Source organism: Narcine bancroftii, chromosome 4, assembly GCF_036971445.1.
Source record: "Narcine bancroftii isolate sNarBan1 chromosome 4, sNarBan1.hap1, whole genome shotgun sequence".
In the NCBI taxonomy this organism is placed as follows: domain Eukaryota; kingdom Metazoa; phylum Chordata; class Chondrichthyes; order Torpediniformes; family Narcinidae; genus Narcine; species Narcine bancroftii.
Window position 1 is genome coordinate 298,072,554 of NC_091472.1, and position 19,874 is coordinate 298,092,427.

General features: G+C 40.5%; 1 protein-coding gene across 20 annotated transcripts in view; it reads left to right on the plus strand.

Annotated features, from left to right (window-relative positions):
* Positions 1-19,874, plus strand: part of LOC138762132 (kalirin-like) — an 873,682-nt gene that overhangs the window by 403,072 nt on the left and 450,736 nt on the right. The window lies entirely within an intron of this gene.

Consider the following 19,874-nt stretch of genomic DNA (forward strand, 5'->3'; position numbering starts at 1 on the left):
TATTGCCTCATCTGCTGAGAGTATTACACAAAACCGCACATTGGCAGATAGGGATTCTGTCTTAGCAATCTCATCCTTGATGTTTGGTCTTACAAGAGTAGAACAGGCAAGGTATAAGAATTATGAAATAGTAATCAACATTTTTGAAGATCATACTCAATCATTGCTAAAATAACATGACAACAATGCATGTAATTATTTCACAATCTTGTAGTCTGCCACAGTGAAGCTATAATTTGCTAAGGACTGTTCTGCCATTGTAGTGCCAGGACCAAGATAGCTTTGGATTGGATAGCTCAATAGTCCTTGTCATCTCGACCTTTCTGCTGGGCAGGCCTGACATTGTTCTCACCAAATGAGTGTGTGCTCTGATCAGTTTCATCATGATTAATATCCTAATCTTGACCTCCGAACAATAAAAAAAAATGTACCACACTAGGTTTCCTGTGCTTGAAACAAGATCACAGCCCACTTGTGTTTATTTTGGTACCTCTAGATGATTCTGTGGATGCCAGATGGAATAACACACTTTGGCCCTTTTCATCAACTTTCTGTTCGCTACATTTTTTCCTCCTGGTAGTTCCTGCACTGTATTCTTATGTTTTGGGGAGGAGGGTGCATCCCCTTTTGATATCCCCAAAAGACAAAAAGTTTTGCTCATAATACTCTCAAACCAATGCATCTATGATTGATCAAACCGAACAGGATGCATCAATGACAATGGCATGTTGTCAGTGAGTGACAGAAGTAATTTGGGTTTCTACTAATGATAAAATACTCTGCCCATGTGAGCGTTCTTTCTCCATTTTCTTCTTACTACAGTTTTGGATTGAATTTAGAGTCAAAGGATCACAAAGTTGCCATTCAGCCTGTTGAATTTGCATCATTTCCATGTAAGAACAATGCTACTCTCCTGTCCTCTTGCTATAACCTTACAAATACTTTTTGTTGGACACTTGCATCCTTACTTTTGAATGCGACAATTGAATCTTGCTCCATTAGTACTTCTGGCAGTGCACTCAGACTCAAACCACTCACTGTACAATAATTCATTTATGGCACATTTTTAATGCTCTGTATTTTTTGTCAATTGGGAGAAATACAGTCTGCAAGTATGGTTTATATAATGGATCCAATGTTGGTTCACTATTAATTAAACAATGTGTTCTTTGTCCCCTCTATTGTCAACAGATTATAATCAACTCCTACAAACTACATTCATATTATCTTTGTTTGTGCCAGAGGTAAACGTTTCCTCATTATCCAGTTTCCATCTATGCATACAAAAAAAAATGAGTACTTCTTACAATTTGAAAAAATACTCACAGGAATTGATCAGTAAATAGTACGTGTTTCTTCTAAAAGGGAGTCTGCCTGAAATGTTACTATTCATGGTTTAATTTGACCTGATTTTTAGCACTGAACAGGATGTGTTGCTATGGGTTACCGTCAATGGTTGATCACATTGGTTTTCCCAAGGGTTGTTTATATAGCAGCTTGCACACCTCACCCAAGAGGCTGGGAGATTGATGAGTTCTGCTTCGCCTTGCAAAATCTCATTATGGTTTTTTACTTCCATTTTGAGACACCACCAACTGCTCTACCAGAAGATAAAATATTCTTTTACCAGATTTCATGATGCTTCACTGGATTAGTTGTGCAATTCTGAACAGAAAAGGAATTGTCTAACCTGCAATCTCATCTAATTTTTACAAATGAAAACAATTTTTTTACAAATGAACTGCTACATTTTCTTCACTGTCTTACTTTCTTTGTGTTCTTTAAGTATGTGAGTCTTTCAAATTTATTCCAGATCCTCCTCTTCTATCATTTCTGTAATCCTGCCTTTATTCTCTTTGTCTCCCTGTGCATTTCACTGGGAAGGCCTGCTCATCTCTCCTAATCTGTCACTTGTCTCATTTTGTTCAGGGTGCCCTCTGGTGTATAATCATTGTTAGGATTATAGGAAGAATTATTATAGCAGAGGAGAATAAGGGAATTGTATATTGTTTAAAATCATCATTTAGCAGCGGAATTTTGTATTTGGTGGTTCTAACATTTTGTACATAGGCTGTCCCTGGCCTGACATAGAGACACCCCCTACATGCAAACATTTTTTCATAATATTATTACATTCAAAATTCTGAAGTGGGTATATAGGTTCATTCCTATGAACCTATGTTTTCCACTTTAATAGGATAATCAGAATTGTTTTTGAATGTTGTTAATATGGTCACTTTTTTCAAAGAAGCTAATTATTGTAGCAAATGAGTTCTCAATTAAAATTAAACATTTAATGTTGTTTACTTTTAAAGAACTTCCAGTTCTCCACAAGCTAAATGAAGCATTGTGTGTGATCTGGCAGTGTGGCAAAGGGAGAATTCAATTAGTGTAAGTCCTTGAAATTTTCATTTGCAACTTTGTTTTGAGGTCTTATGACACATCTGGAAGATTGATGACATCACCTCAAACAATTCTTTGAGTCTGTGAAAGCAAATGCAACTTTTGCCTAAAAATACTATTTAATTAATAGCTAGAAATGAGGCAACATCTATGGAAAAGCATTGGTCATATTAGTGAACATTTTGGGTTTGAAGCCTGACCTTAATGTTATAAAGTATTAGAGGGAATAGCATTGAGAAAAGGAATAAGGGAAAATAGATGTAAATATACAGTTCTAGAAGATAAATGTAAATATATGGATGGTGTAGAGGAGAAGATTGACATTTAGAAGTGAAAATTAGCAGGAGGAACATAGAGAACTACCATAGGCATAACTGAGATCATGAAGGTATGGGAATTGTGAAAACAGATTAGGTAGAACTGGACACAGTAAACCAACAAGTCTTTAGTATTTACAGAAATATTATTGATATTCCTATTGTAAGTGAGGGAGAAGTGCATTCGTATTGAGTTTCCTTAATCCGCTTTACATCTTGGGCCATCTATCTGCACCTGCCCACAGCCCCTCACCCTACTCCTTACAGAATTGCCAAAGTGAACTTCGTTGTATCAATTTCAAAAGAGTATGGAAACATGCAGTATGTTTAAGGTATGAACTTGTCAAAGTAAATGATTATGCAATAAGGTTGTAAAATGCATTGTGTAAAAAAATTGAGATGCTGTTCTTTGAGCTTATATCAAGTCAATTCACCTTTATTTATTGTTCATACCATGCTCGTTCAGTAAAGAAGGTATAGTGTTTCTCCAGGACCCTGGAGAATTTTCACATAAATATAAGTTAAGATAGAAGTTAAAGACATAAAATATTAAATATTTATACATATATTATGAGTCCCCGGTTCCAAGGTACTCTATGCACATATGTTCTGGGAATTCAGGAGTCCGATGGCTTGGGGGAGAAAAAACTGTTGCCCAAGTGCTGCAGTACCTCCTTCTAGATGGGAGAAGGGTGAACAGTTTATTTGAGGGGTGAGTGGAATCATTCACAATGCTTATTGCCTTTCTCCTTCATTGAGTGTTGTAGATGTCTTTCATGGTAGGAAGAGAGCCCCCAATGATCTTTTCCACTGACTTCACTATCCTCTGCAGGGTCTTTAGATCTGAGGAGGTACAGCTATCAAACCAGGCGGTGATGCAGATGCACAGGATACTCTCAATGCATTCTCTGTAGAATGTAGTGAGGATGGACGGTGGTAGATGAACTTTCCTCAGCCTTTGCAGGATGTAGAGGGGCTACTTGGCTTTCTTGGCTATAGAACTGTTGTTAAGGGACCAGGTGAGATTCTTCACCAAGTCCACTCCAAGGAAGTTTATATTCTTGATGACTTCAATGGTCGAGCAATTAATGGTCAGCGGAGCAAGGTCCCCCTGGGCCCTCCTGAAGTTGACAACCATCTCTTTTGGTTTTTGTTAACATTCGGATACAGGTTGTTGGGTCTGCACCAGTCTGTTAGTGTCTGCACCTCATCTCTGCACACTGACTCATCATTCTTACTAATCAGGTTCACCACGGTCATGTTGTCAGCAAACTTGATGATATGGTTCAAGCTGTGTTTAGCTGCACCGTCATGGATCAGCAGAGTGAACAACAGTGGACAAAGCACACAGTCCTGGGGTGCCCCTGTGCTCAGTGTGATGGTGTGGAGGTGCAGTTTCTGATCGAGAGTGCCTGAGGTCTCTCGACAGGAAGTTGAGAATCAAATTGCAGAAGGAAGTGTTCAGACCCAGTAGGTTCAACGTCCTTATCAGGTACTGTGGTATGATTGTGTTGAATGCTGAGCTGAAGTCAATAAACAGCATTCAAACATATGAGTCCTCGTTTCAGGTCACTGTAACAGTGTTGAAGGGGAAAAACAGAAATTATAGTGGGAATAAAAACATAAAAATATAGGAAACGGAGCAAAGCTAAGCCATGTGACACTTTGAGCCAGCTACACCATTCATTATGATTATGACTCAACTAACCTTCTGCCATATCTAGAACCATTCCCTTTTCTCTTGATTCCCTTATTGATCGGAAATATATGGATCCCTGAGGCTTCATCCTTTACAGGATAGAGTTCCAAAGGCTCATCTTCCTCTGAATGAAGAGGTTGAAGCCTATAAAGCAAACACGATTGCTTTGGAGACAAGTCAGGCCTGGTAGACCAGATGATCTACTCCGCCTCCTATTTTCCATAGAGAAAAATCTCCCCATCGTTATCCTAAATGACCTACCACTTATTCTGTAGCTGTGCTTCCAGGTCCCCAGATGTTGCAGCCAGGGGCAACTTGTCTGCAACCAGCCTGTCAAGCCCTTTTAGAATTTCACATGTTGCAATAAGGTATCTCATTCTTCTGAACTATGGTCCCTATCCATTCAAATTTTCCTCACATGGCACATCTACTGAGTCACTGAAAATAAAGCTGCAGTAAGGGCAGCCCTGCCACTGGTGCAGACCCAGAAGAGCGGAGTGCGGAGACACAGTACTGCCCCGAAGGGTTCAACTGCCTGGTCCTAATGCTGGTGGCTCCATATAGGCTTTAAATGGCCCGTTAAAGGAGCCAACAGTAAGTGAAATCCTGCGTCTGGGAGGTCTTCTCTCAAGATTGTAGTGCCTGTGGTTAACAGTGGCTAAAAGGGATTGAAAACTCTGGAGAAGCAGTGGACTGGGCCAGGGCACCAGAAATGAGGAGAATTCCCCTTTTTACATTGAGAAGGAGAAGCAGAAGAGATGATCCTGCAGGGAAGGTGGTCACAGCAGAGAACCAGCAATGAGCTCAGCAGCAAAGGGATCCACACAGGCTGCAGGCAACTTATGATCGGAGGACCCGCACGGGTGTGGGCTACTGGAGACTGTTTATTGGAACCAGGTATTGGAGCCATGATTTGAGAGGGTGCTGAGGGCAAGAAGGGCTCCTGAATGGCCTCAGGTGCTGAAGCCTTCCAAATCATGATCTGGAAATCGGGTTGTCAGTGATTCAAACAGGAGTCTGTGTGGCTGCAGAGACTACAGGAGCACTGGAGGCAAATCCACGGAGACTCAATGACTCTGAAAGGACTCTCTTTTGCTTCTCTTTCTCCTATTGTTAGGAATACTGGAAACTCAGTGGCTCTTTGTTTGCCTGACAGTGCACAGAAATTAAAGTTTATCACATATGTTACATTTTTAATGTAATAAAAGGATCCTTGAACCTTGAATATCTGTCATCCTGGAACAGGACTAGTGAATCCTCACTGCACTACTCTTTGGCAAGTACATAATTTCTGGGGTAAGGAGACCAAAACAACCACACTCAGAATGTACTGTCAATTACAATATACCTACTTTACTCCTTTATTAAAATTCTCTCATAATAAATGATAAAATATCTATTACCCTTTTAATTGCTTGTTACACGTGCATGTTGGTTTTTAACAACTGTGTATAAATACACCTAGTTTCCTTTAAACATCAATACTACCCAGTATTTCACCTTTTAGAAAATATTTTGCTTTTCTGTTATGAGCAGGAAAGATGATGGTCATAGCTTTATACATTCTACATTGTTCCATTTGCCATTTTTACCTCCATTCACATAATTTGCACATACAGTGCTCCCCCTCTCCCCCCCCCCCCCCACCTATCCACGGTTTAATTCACCCATGGTGCAAAAATATTAAATAGAAAATTCCAGAAATAAACATTTCATAAGTTTTAAATTGCGCGCCGTTCTGAGTAGCATGATAAAATCTTGTGCTGTTCCACCTGGTTCATGAATTATCCCTTTGTCCGGCGTATCCATGCTGTATTCGCTACTCATCGTTTTGGTTATCAGATCAACAGTCGCGGTATCGCAATGCTTGTGTTCAAGTAACCCTTTTTAGGGTTTGGTACCATCTGCAGTTTTTGGGGGTTTTGGAACATATCGCTCGTGGGTAAGGGGGACTACTGTATTCCCTTGAAGTTAAACAAGAAAGTCTGCAGATGCTGTGATTGTAGTGCAATTCAGAAAAGTGCTGTAGAAACTCAGCAAGTCATACAGTGTTCCTTATTCCCACATCTCCTCCATCACCACCATTTGAGGTCCCAAACTGTCTTTCCAAGTGAAGAAATAATACACTTGTGAATCTGCAGGGTCAGCTACTGCATCTGGAGCTATTGTTGCCTCCTCTTCATCAGACAGACTGAACATACACTGGGAGATCATTTTGTTGAGCACCTTCGCTCTGACTACTGCAGCAGTGGGGACTTCCCAGTGGCCAACCATTTCAATGCTATACCACACTTCCACACCAATGTGACTGTTCAGGCCACCCACAAATTAAAGGAACAACACCTACATTCTGTCTGGGTATTCTCCAACCAGATGATTTTAAGATCAACCTCTCTGATGTCCGTTAGGTCTTTTTCTCTCTCTCTTCCCCCACCCCCTCTCTCTCTCTCTCTCTCTTCTTCTGTGACCATTAAATCCAAAAAACTCTGTGTCCCTTCCACTAGATCCCAAAATCCTTCCCTATCCATTCCAAGAGCTATCCCCTCCCCCATTACTTCCCAGCTTTTTTCTCTTCTGCCCTTCCACTCATAGCCACCTCTAAGCTCTTGCCTTTGGGCTTGTGCTCCTCCCCCCAGATTCACCAGGAGAATGGCCTGGTGCCCCTAACAATGAGAGAAAGAAACAAAAGAGTAAGTCTCCAAGTGTCCATGGATTGATTTCCCAGAGCTCCTGCAGCCTCTGCAGCTGCACAGATTCCTGTTCAAAGTATTGGCAACCTATGCTCCAAATCCAAAACTTTGACATGATCAGAAGCCGTCAGCACCCGAGGCCCTTTGGGAGCCCTTCTTGCCCTCAGCATCCTTTCAAATCCTGGTTCCGATTCGTGCTTCCCATGAGCCAGTTTCCAGCAGCCCCCAGCCAGTGTGGGTCCTTTGATCGCAGGTTGCTAGAAGCCCACAGCCTGTGCGAGTCATGCAACCGACTGCCTGCAGCCTGTATGGATCCTTCAGGCACTGAGCCCCTCGCTGGTCTGTTGCTATTGTCGCCATCCTATACAGTTGTCTCCCATACTTCTCCTTCTCAATAGGTGAGTGTTCAGCTGCAACCCCTTGTGGTATGCTGGCCAGCACAGGTGCCACCAACTTGGTCACAGACTGCCATGGTTTCAGAAAATTAAAGAATGTCTCTTCATTTCTTTTTTCTTTCTTTGGCTTGGCTTCGTGGACGAAGATTTATGGAGGGGTATGTCCATGTCTGCTGCAGGCTCGTTGGTGACTGACAAGTACGATGCAGGACAGGCAGGCATGGTTGCAGCGGTTGCAAGGGAAAATTGGTTGGTTGGGGTTGGGTGTTGGGTTTTTCCTCCTTTGTCTTTTGTCAGTGAGGTGGGCTCTGCAGTCTTCTTCAAAGGAGGTTGCTGCCCGCCGAACTGTGAGGCGCCAAGATGCGCGGTTAGAGGCGATATCAGCCCACTGGCGGTGGTCAATGTGGCAGGCACCAAGAGATTTCTTTAAGTAGTCCTTGTACCTCTTCTTTGGTGCACTTCTGTCTCGGTGGCCAGTGGAGAGCTCACCATATAACACGATCTTGGGAACGTGATGGTCCTCCATTCTGGAGATGTGACCCACCCAGTGCAGTTGGGTCTTCAGCAGTGTGGATTCGATGCTTGCGGACTCTGCCAGCTTGAGTACTTCGATGTTGATGATGAAGTCACTCCAATGAATATTGAGGATGGAGCGGAGACAGCGCTGATGGAAGTGTTCTAAGAGCCGTAGGTGATGCCGGTAGAGGACCCATGATTCGGAGCCAAACAGAAGCATGGATATGACAACGGCTCTGTACACACTGATCTTTGTGTGTTTCTTCAGGTGGTTGTTTTTCCAGACTCTTTTGTGTAGTCTTCCAAAGGCGCTATTTGCCTTGGCGAGTCTGTTGTCTATCTCGTTGTCGACCCTTGCATCAGATGAAATGGTGCAGCCAAGGTAGGTAAACTGGTTGACTGTTTTGAGTTCTGTGTGCCCGATGGAGATATGGGGGGGCTGGTAGTCATGGTGGGGAGCTGGCTGATGGAGGACTTCAGTTTTCTTCAGGCTGACTTCCAGGCCAAACATTTTGGCAGTTTCTGCAAAACAGGACATCATGCGCTGGAGAGCTGGCTCTGAATGGGCAACTAAAGTGCCATCGTCTGCAAAGAGTAGTTCACGGACAAGTTGCTCTTGTGTCTTGGTGTGAGCTTGCAGGCGCCTCAGATTGAAGAGACTGCCATCCATGCGGTACCGGATGCAAGAGGCATCTTCATTGTTGAGGTCTTTCATGGCTTGTTTCAGCATCATGCTGAAGAAGATAGTAAAGAGGGTTGGTGCGAGGATGCAGCCTTGCTTCATGCCGTTGTCAATGGAGAAGGGTTCGAAGAGCTCATTGCTGTATCTGACCCAACCTTGTTGGTTTTCATGCAATTGGATAACCATGTTGAGGAACTTGGGGGGGGGGGGGGGGGCATCCGAGGCGCTCTAGTATTTGCCAAAGCCCTTTCCTGCTCATGGTGTTGGTGTCGAAGGCTTTGGTGAGGTCAACAAAGGTGATGTAGAGTCCTTTGTTTTGTTCTCTGCATTTTTCTTGGAGCTGTCTGAGGGCAAAGACCATGTCAGTGGTTCCTCTGTTTGCGCGAAAGCCACACTGTGATTCTGGGAGGACATTTTCGGCGACACTAGGTATTAGTCTATTTAACAGGCTGTTTAAAGCCTGATCAGAGTAGTTGGCATCAGCACCAGTCAGTAAGATCCTGCAGAGCAGAGCAGTGACTCCGCTCCCTGCTCTCACAAATTCACATCAGAGGCAGCACTGCCATTAAAGTGGCTCAGGCAGTGCCGCCATTTTTTCCCTTCTCTTTGCTTTCTGTCTGATGCTAGTTCTTGATCCATATCAATTATTACCCTTAGTTCCAGTACTCTAACTTTGTTGACCAACCTTGCATGCAAGCTTTTAACCAAAGGCTTCTTAAAATTCAAATATGGCCAACTGACTGGCTTCCCCTTGTCTGCTTGTCTATTCACATCTTTAACAAACTCCAGCAGATTAGTCAGACACTATTTTCTTTCATGAATTCATGTTGGATCTCAGTCTGATTATTTTTGGACAATATTTTGTTATAGATTCCAGCAATTTCCCTATCACTGACTGTATACTACACATTAATTTTCTCTTTCCTTCTTTATTAAATTATGGATCATATATCCTCCCCTCTGATCCATAGAAACGCATACAGAACTTTGGAAGATGATTGCAGAGCATCCATATTTAAGCCACCTTTTCAAAACTATAGGATGTAAATCAATGTGTCCTTAGAATTGATCAACTTTGAAGTCAAGCAACTACTTGAATACCATTTTTTAACATATTTATTTCCTTCAGTTCATCAATTTTGTAAGATCCTTAGTTGTCTGATTTTTTTTGTAGTTTTTGTCTGTTTTCTTCCCTTTACACCCATGTAAAGTCTGTTTAACTCTTTTGCCATTTCCTTGTTCCCCATTTTTAATTATATAATTTCTGTCTCTAAGGGACTCACACCTGTCTTTGCTCGTCAATTCTCGTTATGGTACCGTTAAAGGTTCTCACTATCTATTTTTATGTTTCTTGTCAATTTTTCTTTCCTTCTTAATTTCCTATTTGGTAAGTTCTAAAATGAAACTAACTCTTTGGCTTCCTGCTATTTCTAACAACTTTATAAGCCTCATCTTTGAGTTTAACACTTTTATCGTTAACCTCAAAGAAATATATTTATTTGCAACTTTCTTTAAATGTTAATCATTGCCTGTCCATAATCATACCTCTCATGCATTTTTTCAGTTAACTGGAGACCTTTATGACTTCATTTAGTTTAAGAGTCTAGTTTTGCATTTAGCTATTTCCTAGTTGATCTCCAAAAGCATATAATTTTACTTTCATCAATTCTTTTTCCACCCTGTTTCAGAAAATTTGATTCATTCAGTCCTTATACAGATTAAAGAATCCTATAATTACTGTAATTTTACAGAAGTTTTAGTTTATCGATTTATGCCACATCCAATATTACAATAACTTTTTGGTCACCTGCATTAAAAATATCTCTGACAATGCTTTGCTATTTCTTAACTTACCTCAAATTAATTCTAATTATACAACATGATCTGTCACATCAGATCATTTTTTGCCACTTCAGTTATCACTTCCCTCATTAATGAGAATTCCATATATAACCATATAACAGTTTATGGCATGGAAACAGGCCATCTCGGCCCTTCAAGTCCACACCAGTTCACTCAAACAACTCTGCTAAATCCCCCCACCTATTCTCTGCCCATAACCTTCCAACCCCCTCCTATCCATGTATATATCCAGCCTCCTCTTAAATGAAAGAATTGACTCTGCCTCAACTATTTCCTCTGGAAGATTATTCCATTCAGCCACCACTCTCTGAGTGAAGAAGCATCCTCTAAATTTTCTCCTAACATTTTGCCCCCTTACCCTCAACTTGTGTCCTCTTGCTTCAACCTCCCCAGCTCGCAGGGGGAAGAGTCTACTTGCATCTAGTCTATTTATTCCCTTTATAATTTTAAACTTCTCTATCAAATCCCCTCTCAACTGTCAATATTGCAATGAATAAAGTCCTAACCTCTTCAATATTTTTCTGTACTCTAGGTATTTTAAGCCAGACAACATCCTTGTAAATCTTCTCTGCATCCTCTCCACCTTATCTATATCCTTCCTATAATTTGGAGACCAGAACTGAACACAATACTCTAAACCTGGCCTCACCAACGCCTTAAACAGTTGCAGCATCAATTCCCAGCTCCTATACTTTATGCTATGATTTATGAAGGCTAGCATACCAAATACCTTCTTAACCACCTTGTCAACATGGGAATCTGCCTTCAAGGAATGCTGCACCATAACTCCAAGATCTCTTTGTTCTTGTGCATTCCCCAATATCCTCCCCTTTACTGCATATGTCCTATTTTGATTATTTTTTCTGAAATAAAGCACCTCACACTTCTCTACATTAAATTCCATCTGCCATCTTCAACCCAACCCTCCAGACAAACCAAATCCCTCTGTATTCCCTGAAAACCTTCCACACTATCCACCACTCCCCCTATTTTTGTATTGTCTGCATATTTACTTACCCAGTTAACCACCCCATCATCCAAATCATTAATATAAATTATGAAAAACAGGGGACCTTGCACCGATCCTTGAGGCATGCCGCTCATCACAGGCTTCCATCCTAATAGACAGTTGTCCACCATAACCCTCTGCGGTCTCTCCTCCAGCCACCTCTGAACCCATCTTACTATTTCTCTATTAATCCCTAGTGACTGAACCTTCCTTACTAACCTTTCATGTGGAACCTTATCAAGAGCTTTGCTAAAATCCAGATAGACTACATCAACTGCCCTACCTTCATCCACCTTTCTTGTCACTTCTTCAAAAAACTCAACAAGGTTTGTCAAACATGACTTCCCCTTCACAAACTCATGCTGGGTGCTCCTGATCAATCCCTGCCTATCCAGACATTTATACACACCATCTCTAAGAATACCCTCCATAACTTTCCCTACCACCGAAGTCAAACTTACAGGCCTATAATTACTTGGCCGACACCTCGTGCCTTTTTTAAACAATGGAACTACGTTAGCAACCCTCCAATCCCACGGCACCACACCCCTCCTCCAATGATCGTTGAAAAATCACTGACAGTGCCTCCGCTATTTGCTCCCTGACCTCCCTTAACGTCCTGGGGAAAATCCCATCAGGACCAGGAAATATCCACTTTTACTGACCCTAGACGCTCCAAAACCCTCTCTTTATTAATCCCTATCTTTTCCATAACTAAACCATTTGCCTCACTTATCTCACATAGTCCAATGTGCTTTTCCTTCGTGAACACAGATGAGAAAAAATCATTTAATATCTCTCCCATCAGATACGGTTCCTCACACAGTTCACTGATCCCATTTTCCAGCGGTCCTATACTATCCTTAACCCTCGTTTCACTATTCACATATCTATAAAAACCCTTAGGATTCACTTTTACCTTATCAGCTATTGACACCTCATTCCTTCTTTTTGCCTTTCTAATTTCTTTTTTAAGGTTTTTTTCTGCAATCTATGTATTAATCATATATCTTATCCATTTTTTTGCTTCTTAAATTTAACATATGCCCCCCTCTTATCCCAAACCAACTTTAAAATTTTTCCAGAAAACCACAGTTCCCTTGAACATTTGGCCTTGCCTTTCGATCTGACTGGCACGTAAAGATCTTGTACTCTCAATATCTCTTCTTTCAATACCCTCCAAATCTCCTCTACATCCTTTCCAGAAAAAAGATCAGCCCATACAATTTTCTGCAAATCCCTTCAAATCTGCCCTTCCCCCACTTGAAGACCTTCAACCTTGGACCTGACCTATCCCTTTCCATATTTAAGTTGAAGCTAATGAACCCATGATCACTGAATCCAAAGTTCTCACCAACGCACACTTCTGTCACCTGCCCTATTCCATTCCCTAACAATAGATCTAACACTGGCTCCCTCTAGTTGGCACCTCAACATACTGCTGTAAAAGGCAATCCTGAACACATTGTACAAAGTCTAAGCCATCCTGCCCTCTCACTGATTGTGTTTCCCAATCAATGTTAGGAAAATTTAAATCCCCAACTATCACAAGCCTATTTCTACTACATATCTCAGCTATTTCCCTGCACAATTTGCTCTTCCAGTTTCCTATCCTTTTTGGCAGCCTATCATATACCCCTATATTTTCAGCCTCACCTTCCTTATTTTTTAGTTAAACCTACAGAGCCTCCTGCGATGAGTCCTCCAGTCAATCTTGTCATCTTGTCTCAGCACCACTTTAATATCTTCCCTGACAAGCAACGTCACGCCTCCCCCTCGTGCCCCGCCATTTCTGTCACGTCTAAAGCAGAGAAATCCCGGAATATTTAGCTGCCAGTCACAACCTTCCTTCAACCATGTCTCACAAATTGCTATCACATCATAACGCCACTCCATTAGTTCATCCACCTTGTTTACCACACTCCTTGCATTGAAATAAATGCATCTCAGAAATCTTCCACCTTTAACTTTCTGCCTCTCACCCCTCTCTACAATTGTTACTATGGCCACTATTTATTACCTGCTGCTGTTCCACCTCCAGATTGTGTGAAAAAGCCTTTTTCTTTGCCTAAAGACTCTGTTGTTGCTATTCTCCATGACATAAACCCTTGTCCCCAACCTTACTAGTTTAAAGCCTAAGCAAATGCCCCTGCCAGAAGACTGGTACCTCTGGGATTTAGATGTAACCCATCCTTACAGTATAGGTCCCATCTCCCCCAAAAACAGTCTAAGTGGTCTAAGAATTTAAAACCCTGTCTTTTACTCCATTGCAATAAACTTCATAATCTGTGGGAGATAATTCTAATTTTGTTGACTGTTTATTGCCAAACTTTGAAATTTTCCATAGTTTAAAAAAAATAATTCTGCTCAGTAGATCGCATTGGAAGTATTCCAGAGACTGCCTTTACAACTTATATGGCTACTTATACACGGCATATTTATTAGCCTTGGATGCAGTAGAAGTGTTTGCTTCATATGATAAGTATATGCATCATCAATGAATTTATTAATGATTGATTATATAAAATGAAAAATAATTTCAAAGAATTCAAAAATGTGTGGTACCAAAGTCCTTCAGCACTCTATGACTAACCAAATATTCAAAAGAACTGTCCAGTTAGCCCTTCTCCCCATTAACCTATAACCTTCACTTGTATCCTTCACTTCTCTAGTTATTATTGGCCTTGCTTCCCTCATTACACAGCCAGGGTATTCAAGATCATAATAAAAAAAGGGTTTTCACGTTGCAATAGGAAGTTTCCGGTTGGATTTCCAGAGCAATGCAAAGCAACCAGGAAAGATTGATACTGTGTTTCATTCTACAAAAAGCCAGTTTTAATATGAATAATGTTTAAATAAACAGCACTATGTGATCAAAATTTAAGGCCAATATCTTTAGTCTGTCGTGCAGTTTAGTCTTTGAGTTATTTTACCCTTAAAGAAATAGATCTCACCTACTGCATATCAGAATTAGCTCCTCTTTTTTCTGTCATTCACATTCCATTCAAAAGTCTTTGCTCCAAACCCAGTGAGAAAAGCTCCTGTCAAATTCACTGAAAAGCTGAAATTAGCTCTCCCAGTTGAAAATTTGCATATTAAATTTTACCTCATTCTTTTCCAAAATAACAACTACAATATTAATATTGTCTCCCTTCCCCCATCGATGTGATCTGAAGATGGAGTGAAAAATCATTGAGAACCCCTTCCACCCTGCGCAGAGCATCTTTCAGCTGCTCCTATTGGGAAAGAGATACAGAAGTACCAGAGCTAGTAGCGCCAGGCTGAGGAACAAGTTCTTCCCATGGGTAGTGAGAATACTGAACGACCAAATGAACTGCTCACACTAACCATCCGAGACTCTCATATTCAAGACACAATATTTATTTATTTGTGTGTGTGTGTGTGTGTGTGTGTGTGTGTGTGTGTGTGTGTGTGTGTGTGTGTATAAATAGTTGTGCTGCATATGTGTTGGTTGTCTGTACGTGTGTTATGTATGGTTGTGTGTCTCCGTGTTTTGCACTGAGGACCAGAGAACGCTGTTTCGTCGGGTTGTACTTGTGCAATCAGATGACAATTAAACTTGATAACTGCTCCAATTGTTTTCTTCTTCAACAATGATTTACTGAAGAACTAATTCCTCAAGAATTTGAAGGGCCCGTTTCCATTCTGTATGATTCTATGGCTATACAGGTTCTTCTATGTACAGTCCAAAAGGTTATGCTAACATTAATACAGTTGCAATATAGAGGGCAATTTATAGAAAATAGGATTACAATGAAAAGGAGGATCAATTAGCACCAAGCATTGATCAGAGCTGGCAGCCACTCTGGCAAATGGATAAACTGAACTCTGTGGCCCAAACATATTTGAATGCAGCTGAATTGAGCTTTATGTTTAATTAAACAAAACTGAACATTGTGCATTTCTGATTTTATTTTAATTTTGCCCTCATTGAAGAGTTGTATGTATTTCTCTTCATTTTACTTTGGTACATTTGAGAAAATAATTAGTGCCTCATTGGACACAGAGGAACAAAGGAATCTCTGAATGCATTCAGTTTTATTTTGGCAAACTTTATGTTTCTGCCTGACATTAGTCTTTTGAGAGAACAGAGTGAGTAATATTTTGTGTGAGGTGAGGAAGTGTCAGACATTTTATTGGCTCCATTGTAGGCAATGAAAAATGCATCACATCGTATTTTCTGGGACAGAGATGGTTTTTAAAAATTTCCTCAGTAAGATTTTCTTGTTTCCCATGTACTTTTAAAATTTACATAGATTTAAATTGCAATACTGAAACAAGGATGCATTGGTTATTATGTTGGTCATAGTTAATGTGTGGCAATTAAACATTGCTTGTATTCAAACACATGGAACATCTGTTCAAATTCCCCACAAATGCACTTGTACATTCTATTATCCATTTTCTACAGTGAGCAGGTGTGCTCCCTTAATAGAATTGGAAAGTGAGATTGCAAAGCATTTATATTTCCATCAGGGAGCTGTATTGAGAAAAAAAAACAAGTTCAGAGCTACAAAGTTGATCTAAAAGCAATTGAGGGAAGTAATTTTATGGCCAACAGGCATCTACAGAGTTCATTTAAGTGTATCATTATGATTTGACCAGGGTCTGTACAATATGTCTCTCAAAAGGTATTTTTTTAATCTGTCACACATGCCAAGTCATTGCTAATGACTGTTTCACTTTAGCCACAAAGACATTAGTCAATTTTACTTTGAAAATAATTAGAACATTTAAACCATCCTTCAATAGAAATAACTGGTTCCTCTAATCCCTCAAATTCAGCTTGATTAATTTCTCCTGCCAATAAATTTATATATTTTTTTATTATCAGTGTACCTTTATTGTTCAATTTATATTTATAGCTTTAATCTCCAACTGTAGAAGTCCTACTTTTAATATGCAGGATTCTCTAATCTTTTTTGCATATACTTCCCTACTTTTCTAAGCATAATAACCCAAGAAATATCAAGATAAGACAAGTGCAAAACTGCAGATGCGAGAATGATGAGCAAACAATGAGCTGCAGGAGGTACCTAACAGGCCGTGCACCATCCATCGGGAGAAATGGCCAATCAAAAGTTTGGAGATTGTGATTTGGAATCTGATGTATTTTAGAAATTAAAAGTGACTGAACAGGGCAGTATCCCCTGAATTTCATTTTTACTCCCAAATGGATCCATAAATAAATGAACTCTATTAACCTGCACTCATTTATTTTTCTGGTTTATTCTTTTTTTCACCAACCTAAATATTCTTTCTCAGACTGAGAGAACATATTCCATCCTAGTTTCCGTTTTCAGTCTCCCAAACCATAATTCTTTTCCTGTTCATTATTCTAGCTACAGAGGAACTTATACATTTCCTTTGTGTATAGATGGGCCAAATAAAATAGGCAACCAATTTGACTGGCCACAACCCAGTGTGAAGATTTATTGATAATTAAGCACCCCATCAATAATAGTTGCCAGTGAATATTTTAATCATACCTTGATGAAGAGATCAAGCCAAAAACATTGGTTATGTATCGTTGCTATATAAAAGACACTATTTAACCTGCTAAGTTTCTCCAGCATTGTGTTTTTACTTCAACCATGGTGTGTGCAGACTTTCGTGTTTTACGAATGAATATGGTGAGGTCTATTTCATTGCCTCACACACCCTGGATAAACATATCAGCTGGATTTTAAATCACAAACATACTGCTCAGAATTGACCATTACGCAAGATAAAATTCACTGAATAATACAATTTGAATATAAATCATACCCAGTTCATTCCATAACAGCAGACAGAATTAAAGATGGAAACTTCAAATTGTGATGGTTGAATTATTTAACAGAAATGAACCAGATTATTAAGTCATCACCCTGTCATGATAAAAATTATAAAAATACATACTATGATTTTATATTCAATGGGCCTTTGTAATTGAGTGTAAAGAAGTGTCACAGGATCTGTTTTGAGCTATTAATAGGTAATTATTTGGTTAAATAAGTAGTGTGATTAGCAGTTAAATCGCTTGTGTAATTAGCTTTTTTTCTGACAGCTTTTATAGTGGCAGTTGGGCTATTGTACAAATTAATTTAATGCAAATTTGAGTTGGTGGCAAGATAGTAAGCTTGAGCTTGTAAGAAGCCATTGGAGTGCATGACAGATTAGGAGTTTGATAGCACAAATTCACCCTTGTGTTGTTGTGTGGGAATTGTTTTTGCTAATAATTAATGAAAACACAAAGAGTCCAATTGATGTTAAATTCATGAGAGCTCACTTCCATAATCTGTATCGGTGTCCTTCGCCAGAAATTTAAGAAGAGACCTTATTTTCTGTCAAGCCATCTCCAAGGCAATGTCTGCCAGTTCCGCCTGAACTTGTGCTAGGTGCATCTCAGCACAAGGATCCCTTTTAAGTTTTCTTTAATCCAGTGCATTACCACTACTGCTTCTTGTGGTGGCTCCTGTGATTATTGAGAATGATATATTATTAAGAGAAATGAGTGAATCTGGTGAAGTTCCTGGCATCAAATTAATAGATATTCAGCCAAATGTATCTTAATGATTTGTGACTCCATTTAAGGTTAATGAGGTTAGTTGCAAGCCATTCAGAGGTGAAGCTTTTCTTCACACGAATTAAAAGTTATTCAGGTTGATCTTTAACTCTGAATTCCATCTCTGAAGTAACTTTTATGGCTAGGTTAATGAATTTAAAAAGGCTATGGTTTAATATTTTAGATGGGGTAAAATTAAGAGGCAGATAGGTGGTAAATGATTAAGATCAGTCATTATACAAAGTTATTAGGAAGTTTTATCTCTTGAAAGTTTGATAAAATCAGATTCAAGGGAAATTGAAGGTAGAAAACTTAATTCCATTGTATCCTTCTTGAGTCAGGGAAGTAAACATTTTTACTACCTTGCAAAGTCCTGAAAGCAATATTACAGGTTTCCTTAATATATATTGTGAAAGTTATTTAATGATCTCAACAAGATAGCATTTTTAGGTTTCTCTGCTCAGTGTGGTGCAGAAACAGAAGCCATTTTTCCACTGGCATCCCAGTTAATTGGCCGCATAGTGTCCTGGTTAAAGAAGCCGTTTTTGCTGTTTCCACTGGGCCACTTTTAACTTGGACACAAACTGCTTTCTCACTGACCACAAGTCATCCCAGAGATAGGAAAGACTACCTTCAACAGTACAGGTGCTCAACCTTTTATCCAAGATTCCGAACACCGGCAACCTCCAAAATTCTGCACTTTTTTGGTAAATGACATTGCACATAAGTAATGTTAATTTCCCATAATAAATTCTCTGTTTTCAGTGAGAGGCCTCCCTCAGTCCCCATTGTCCCCGTCCACATCCCCATGGGTGCCCTCTCTTCGGTGGAAAGGTGACACTTGGCCCCAGCACCCGATAGGAGAGAAGCAGTCAGCAGCTGGCTCAATGCTGGAGCAATGGAAGTCTTCCTTAACCAAAATTCCCCCATGCAGCTTGAACTTCTCTGCCAGCATTAAGAGTTAGATGGAAGGACGGGAGATTGATGATGCTGCACTGCCGGGATGTTCTTGAGGGCCGGACTGACGAGCTGGTGAAGTGCCTGAAAGCCATCGGCACTCGGCTCCACCACCCCAATGGCCTATTCCTCCCACAGCTCTGCACCTCATTTCTGGCCTTCTGCCCCACTTGGCCGCTGGCTCCAAGCAGCCAATGCTGACACCTTTTCAGCCAAGTTCTGACCTCCACCTGACCGATGTGCTAGTTGAGAGCCTTCTATTTGGCATACATCAAACCACCGCTCAGCCCAGTTAGCATCCCCCTCCCCTGTGCTTAACCCAGCCTAGGGTACAAAATAGTCTGGCACTGGCCCTGGGGGAGGGGGGTGGGAAATGATGGATGGCCGGTGGGGCAGGGGGAGAATAAGAGACAGATGGATGGCAGGGGCTAGGAGTGAGACATTTGCTTAAAGGGATCAAAATGAGCAGATGTCTGGTCCCAACAATCCCTGATAATAGGTTAGGCACCTGTAGTCTAGGAATACAACTTTTCCTTTTTCCACTGGTTTAATTGACATGCTGGCATCAGCTGACGCCATGGATTTCAGTAGTGGTCGAGGCCGTCAATCCCCAGAGTGATTTGATGCCAGCATGCTGACCTTTTCCACTGGACCTTAACCAGTAAATTGGCCATCAATTCTGGGGACAAGGTTCCAGTGGAAAAGGGACTAGAGATTACCAACATTTAGCACTGCAATGTAATCTAAGAAACTAGTTCTCAGAGAGACATACCCA